Raw genomic sequence first — 7,050 nt, 5'->3', positions numbered from 1 at the left:
GCTTCCTGCCTTGTGGACGGTCTTCCAACAAAGGGACCCGGGCAGCTAGAGAATCAACGTAGAAAATAACCCTGGCTGGTGTTCCATGTCATTTATAAAAATAACTCCAAATGGGTCAGCCACCTAAATGTCAAACCCAAAACTACAAAACTCTGAGGAGAAAATAGATATTGAAGGAAATTATGTAAGCCGGGCGTGGTGGTGCATGCCCGGGAGACTGAGGAAGGAGGATCTCAGGTTCAAAGCCAGCCTGAGCATTCCGTCTCAAATAAATAAGGGAATGAATGAGTGAATAAGTAAATAAAAGCTATCATCAACAACAAATTTGTAACCTTGGGTTAGGCAAAGTTTCTTAGAAAGAAAATATATGAACCACAAAATAAAGTATTGACGAATCGGAATGCTTTTATAAAAATGCAAAACTTTAGCTTTTCAAAAGGTACTATTTGAGGCCGTGAAAAGCAAGCTATAGAAGAGAGTAAAGGTAACTATATTTGCCTGTTTGTTACATATTTATAAAACATATATTGAACAAAAAAAAATCACTTCAGATGGGTGTGGTGGTAATCCCAACACTCAGGAGGCTGAGACAGGAGAATTTCAAATTCAACGCCAGCCTGGGCTACAGGGAAAGACACTACCTCAAAATAAATAGATAGATAGGTAGCTAGAAATACATTTGCATCTGGAATATAAGAGCGCCTATAATTCAATAAGAAAGCAAACATCCCAATATAAGAATATGCCACTGAACGTCTACTGGAATGGCTTAATAGAAATAAGAAAATAAACAAGCAGATAAATCAGTATCCATAAGAGACCGTCTATAGGGCCCCCTCCCCCAGTGCACCCCAGGGACACCCAAGCCTACAGATGCCTGAGTCCCTGCTAGAAAACAGTGCAGTATTTGAACACAGCCTATGCACAGCCTTCCCTATACTTTAACTCACGCCTCCATTAGTCCTAATCCCTGATGGGATAGAAATGCTATATAAACAGCTGGTAGACTGTATTGTTGGGGATAATGACAAGAAAATGCATCTTGTGTGACAGGAAATATTGTTTTGCATATTTTCAATCCAGAGTTGATTGAATCTGCAAAATCAGAACCCGTGGGTCCGACGTGCCCATTGCAAGTAAGTTAATAAATAAGCTATTCTGACAACACCGAGTGTTGGAGAGTGGGCCGCAGTTGGGGCTGTCACACACTGCTAGTTGGGAATGCACAGCCGTGCCTCAGTCCTTTCTTATCCCGTGAAACATGTGACCCCCACAATTTGATTTCTAGGTGTTTACCCAAAAGAAACAAGAACAGACTTCCACACAAGGCACAGGCTTACAACGCTCACAGCAGCTTCAGAACACTCCCAGGTGTCTGAAATGGTGAAGGGATAAGCAGCAGGTGGTCCACGCTCACAACAGTATCCTGCTCCGCAATAAAGAACAGTGAAGTGAGCCAGTGGTTCACGCCTGTAATCCTAGCTACTCAGGAGGCAACCCTATGTCAAAAAAAACCCAACACAAGAAAGGGCTGGTGGGGTGGCTCAAGTGGTAGAGCAACATAAGGCCCTGAGTTCAACCCCCAGTGATGCCAAAATATTAAAAAATATATATACACAATAAAAAGAAGAGAAAACTAGCCTGACACTGGTGCCCACACCTGTAATCCTAGCTACTTAGGAGGCTGAGGTCAGGAGAATCCGGGTTCCTCCCAGCACCTTCTCTCATAACCTGGTAGGGGTCTCTGCAAACCACTTACCAATTCAACGTTTATGTGCCCCCCAAGTCCTGTGTTAAAAACCTAATGCCCAGTGTGATGGTATTTGGAGATGGGGGTCTTTAGGAGGTGCCTGGGTCATGAGGGTGGAGTCGCAGCGCTCCTCCCTCCTCCCGGACACAGGGAGACGATGCCATCTGTGAAGACAGTGGGCTCTCATCACAACGGGCTTCTTCCAGTGCTTTGATGGACTTCCAGCCTCAGAACTGTGAGGGTTCAAAGAGTGTTGTTCACAAGCCACCAGCCTGGTGTTTTGTTAAAGGCAGCCCCTCCAACATCCTCCAGGAGACCCTGAGCCAGGCACCTCACTCAACAAGGCCTCGGTTTCCCCACTTGAAAAATGATCCCACACGTGGTTTTCAACTGTTAACATAAATGGGACTTCCCTGTGAAACCGCCTGAAACTGAATGCCCTGATTCTGTAGAGGCTGGGCGGAGTCAGGGAGGCAGCCTTCTTCACTCTCCCCCAGGGCAGCGTTCCATAGTCTCCAGGGGACAAGTTTTGGATATCAATGACTTTTTTTCCAGTTCTGTGAATGGCAGGCAGGTGCTCTATCACTGAACTCCATCCCAGCCCTGGAGTGTTCAAGTGTTTTTCAACTGCAAAATGCTCCCTCCAGATACAATTTTATCCATCAAACCACATGGCGAGGCTGGCTGGAGGGGTAACTCAGTGGTGGAGTGCATAGCCTAGCCTGTTCAATACCCAGCTCCAAACACAGAAATAAAATAAAACCAGGAAGCTGGGTGTGGTGATGCATGCCTATAATCCCCGTACTTATGAGGCTGAGGCAGGGGGACCACAAGGTAGAGGCCAGCCTAGGCTACGGAGTGAGATCTTATCTCTAAATAAATAAACAAATAAATAGATAAATAAAATAAAGATGGCTAGGGATGAAACTCAGTGGTAGCATGTGTGAAACCCCAGGTTCTATCCCGTCCCTACACACACACACACACACACACACACACACACACACACACAAAGTAATAAAATAATGAAATCTAAGAGGCTGTGGGCAGAGGAAGGGAGCAGAAGTGTTCTGAAGCCCCTCAGGTTCTCCCTCACCTCCCTCCATTCTACCACCTGGTAGCTCCAGGCACCCTTGGGTTCCTCAGAACACAGTTTGAAAACCACCCCCTTCTGGATCCAGTGTCTGCACAAATATTTATGAGTCTCTGGCCATGCTAAACCCTCTTCCAGCGACCGAGTGTGACAGTAAGCGCAGCAGATCCATGGGACGCATTGCTGCGTTACGGGATGGCTTACCATATGCCAGGCCTTCACTGTTCCACAGCTTTTCCGATATTATCTCACTTCATGCTCACCGTGCCCTACGAGACAGCTACTGCCATAAGCCCCATTTTACAGATTAGGAAACTGAGGCACAGGGAGGCTCAATAACTTGTCAAAGCTCACATATTACAGAGAGGCAGAGCTGAGTTGAAACCCAGAAATCCTGCCTCGTTCTAACAGCTGCCTGTGACCCATCTGAGGGACTGGGGTTCTCCTGTATCCACTGCCCCTCCCCATTCAAGCAGAACCACCACGCACTTGGGCCCTTTGGGGTTAAGCTTTGAGGCTGGAATCCAGGTGAAACTAGATTCCAGGCAACCTGGAGTTGACGCAAGTGGCAAGTGGCTGGCGGTCGCCACTTGCAGAAGCTCTGAAAAGCACGTCTGTGGGGTGTGGAAGAATGTTCTGTCTGGCCCTGGCACCGAGTTTATTCTGGTCACTACACCGCTCAGCGGCTGTAGGGCAGATGGCTTGGCCAGCAGATCCAAGGGAGTTGGTAGCTTGACAGGTGAAACGGATCCGTCTGCAAGCAGAAAGAACTTCAGCACCAAATCAGGAAGTGGAGTCAGACACGGCCAAAAACGCATGCTGAGCGAGAGTCCCTAGCAAGGACCCTTCCCGCAAGCAGCTGGGGAGGGAGCGAGGAGGTCACGGACACCCGGGCCACCCTCCGCGCTGACAGGGAAGCCAGGTCCACAGAGCTGCTTGCCCAGGATGGCCTTGGCTGTCTCTCAGGCTCCAGCCATTGCCTCCCAGGCACAGGGGAAGTGATGTGATTGGAGGCAGGAAAGCCACCCAGGCAGCCGTGTGACCTTGACCAAGTCACTAAGCATTCTGGTGCCAAGCATCAACAAGGGAGTAGCACTCCTGTCCTTTCCCTCTTCCTGGATTTCTCCAAAATGAACCTAGCTTGAGGACCTAAGTCACCTGAACGGGGACTTAAGAAGTGGGTTTCAACCCCAGGCTGCTCAGCTCCGGCTCCCAGGTGAGCAGCAGTGGCCTCAGTCAGGAGCTGGGAATGCGGAGAGCCTGGCCCCACCTGGCCTCGCTCACCCCACTGCCCTCAGCAGGCTCTGACAATGGAGTCTGGGTGAAAAAATCCATCTGAGTGCCCTGGAGCCCCCAACCCCGGTGCCTTCCTCCAGGCAGGGCCAGACCTCGCTCAGGACTGCCAGCCAACAAGGCTCTGAATGAACGTCTCGGACTGGGGCTGGCAGAGCACCATGACCAGGTGAGGCCTGAAGGAGCCACTCAAGGTCACCCATCCAAAGGTCGGACCTATGGGCTAATTCTTCAAAATGCTGTGTCCTGTGTCAGGAAAGGCTCTGACACATTCCAAGGAAGCACCCTGTGTGCTCACCTCATCGGCTCTAGGCACATTCTAGAAAGCCACTTACAACACGCCAGCCAGCACCCAGGAAGCTGGAGCTGCGGGGCAGGCATGGGGGCTGGGTTGGGACTAGCTTGGGGCTACTTGGTGCTGACTTCCCCAGTCTCAGCCTTGGTTTCCCCTGGCTGAAAACAAGGGAAGTGCAGGCTAAATCTTTCTTAATAATCATTTTATTTTGAAATAATTTTGAATTTACAAAATTCAAAATTTGCAAAGTTGCAAAGACAGCACAAAAGACTCCTCTCTACTGCCACCTGGTTTCCTCTAATGCCACCATTTGTGTCACCGTAGGACATTTATCACAACCAATACTGTTAATTACACCCTAAACTTAAGTAGGACTTTATTTTTCAACTTATGTCCTTTGTCTGTTCCAGGATACCACATTGCATTTAGGACTAAACTCTTTATAAAGTCCTCTCCCACCTATCAAAATGGGGCTCTGCGTGTGCGAATCTGCAACTGACTGCTGTGCTGTGTGACTTTAAGATAATCCCTTACCCTCCCTGAGCCTCAGTGTCTTCAGCTACACAAAGCAGGTGACAACACTGCTACCTCATGGGGGTGCTGGAGGTAGTCATTTGCTAATTCCTATGAAGCATTTAGCATAACTCTTGGTACACCAGGAGGACTCCCTTGAGAAATCTCACCAGGTGGAAATCACAGGCTTAAACTAGCACTGACCTAACTTATTGCACACTCCCTGGGGGAGGGTGGGGGAATGCTGGCAAAATGACTGCTCCGAAAAAAAGGGGTGGTCGTGCTGGTCTGGGGGAAAGGGCAGAGATCTCAAACCTCTCAGGCCTGGTTTGCAGTCCCACTTAGTAGCTGTGTGACTTCACCAAATTCAGTCCTGAGTCCCAGCACCAGCATCTAACAAAAGGGAAGGACTCACCCACCTAACAGGGAAGATGAAATGCCACATGGAGCGGGGATGGCTGAGCACAGCCTCCTCTTCTGCCTCTTCTAGGGTCGTGAAGCCCTTAACTACCACTGAGCTCACTGCAGGACCAGCTGGAGTCTGGTGCGAGGTTCCCGGAGATGGCACTTGGGCTCCTGCTCCTGTTTGTTTGGGGGCGGGGTGACAGCCACCCGAAGCCATGTTGAGAGCTAACTCCATACTTCACTGCTACAGAGCCTTTCCTCATCCAGAGCGGAAGGGGCAAGGAACCCAACTGTGCTACCTAGGCCGAGCTTTGGAAGGAAGCTCGGGGCTGTTCCCGCAGCCCCTCTGCAAAGGCCACAGTGGCCTGCCCCTCAGAAGCTCAACGTGGTGGCTGGAGGGACCAGAGAAAGGGAGCGGTGTTCCTCCTGTTTAAAGAAGAGCAGTAGGGGACCAGGCAGGTCATACAGAGAGGGGCTTCTCCACGAGGATGAGGCCCTGCTCAATGGATTTCCGCTTTTATGCTCTTGGCTTTCTGACTTGGAGGTCCACTGGGCTCTGAGCTGCCAGAGGGGACCTATCCATCCACCCACCCACCCATCTCTCACCCATCCATGTTGGCATTGAACACCTTCCCATTGTGCTGGGTGCTGTCAGGTCCTAGAGAAAGCAAGATTGCTGTGGTCCCTGACCTCACTGAGCTGTCCTTCCAGCAAGTGAGGGCTGAGTGTCAGTTTTCTGTTTTCCATGTGTCCACTGCAGTGTCTTGCAACAATGGGTACACAGCATGTTTGTTGAATGAATGTTGGATCTCTTCATTTCTGGTAATGTATCTAACTTTTTGACTGATGTACTGGGTCATTCTGAAAACATTCATGGAGCTAAACACTCAGTATTTGTGTTCATACCCCAGCTCCACACTCCTGAGTGGCTACTGAAAGACACTTGAGCCTTAGTTTTCTCACCAATAAAATGGGGGAAATACTTGAATTTCTACTCACTCAACTGATGCACATATAAAAGGAGAGAAGCTTCTAGAAAGTATAACATGAATAAAGACCACACAAAATAAAACTTCCCAGAGATGTGCTTAAGTGGTAGAACGGGCCTGCTTTGCAAGCTCAAAGCACTGAGTTCAAACCCCAGTCCCAACCAAAAGATTAAAACTTCCAGAAAGTATACTGACATGCTACTTGAGTGATTTTGCTCAAATGGCAAAAAAGTTGAGGTCACAGAGAAAATTAAGGTGGTCTGTCACTCACTGCAACCTTCTATAATCCATCTGGTTGCAATCACCCCAGACTTGTTCCAACTTTAGAGATTACATTTTTGGATTTGTGGCATCACAAGTCATCCCAGCCATTCCTGACCCATGTTCCTCTCCATTTGTTGCATGGAACAACAGTTCCAGGGGGTGTTGTCACCTTAATTGCTTGTCAAGTGTTTTGAGATCCTTAGATTCAAAGCTTGGAGAAGGGGGCTGGGTGGATCTCAGTGGTAGAGCATTTGCCTGGCATGTGCGAGGACCTGGGTTCCATCTCCAGCACTGAGGAAAAGAAAAAAGCTTGACCAAGTGTAGTCACATGGCATGTGGTGTGTGACCGAATGGCTGTCCCTGGCCCAGCCCGTGGGTCAGTGGAGAGGGAGGCAGCACGGTGTTATGTCCTCAGACTGCTCTGGGAATCGTGGAGTTTAAAATCCTG

Source organism: Castor canadensis, chromosome 3 (genome assembly GCF_047511655.1).
Source record: "Castor canadensis chromosome 3, mCasCan1.hap1v2, whole genome shotgun sequence".
Lineage (NCBI taxonomy): Eukaryota > Metazoa > Chordata > Mammalia > Rodentia > Castoridae > Castor > Castor canadensis.
Note: the sequence above shows the minus strand (reverse complement) of the source record.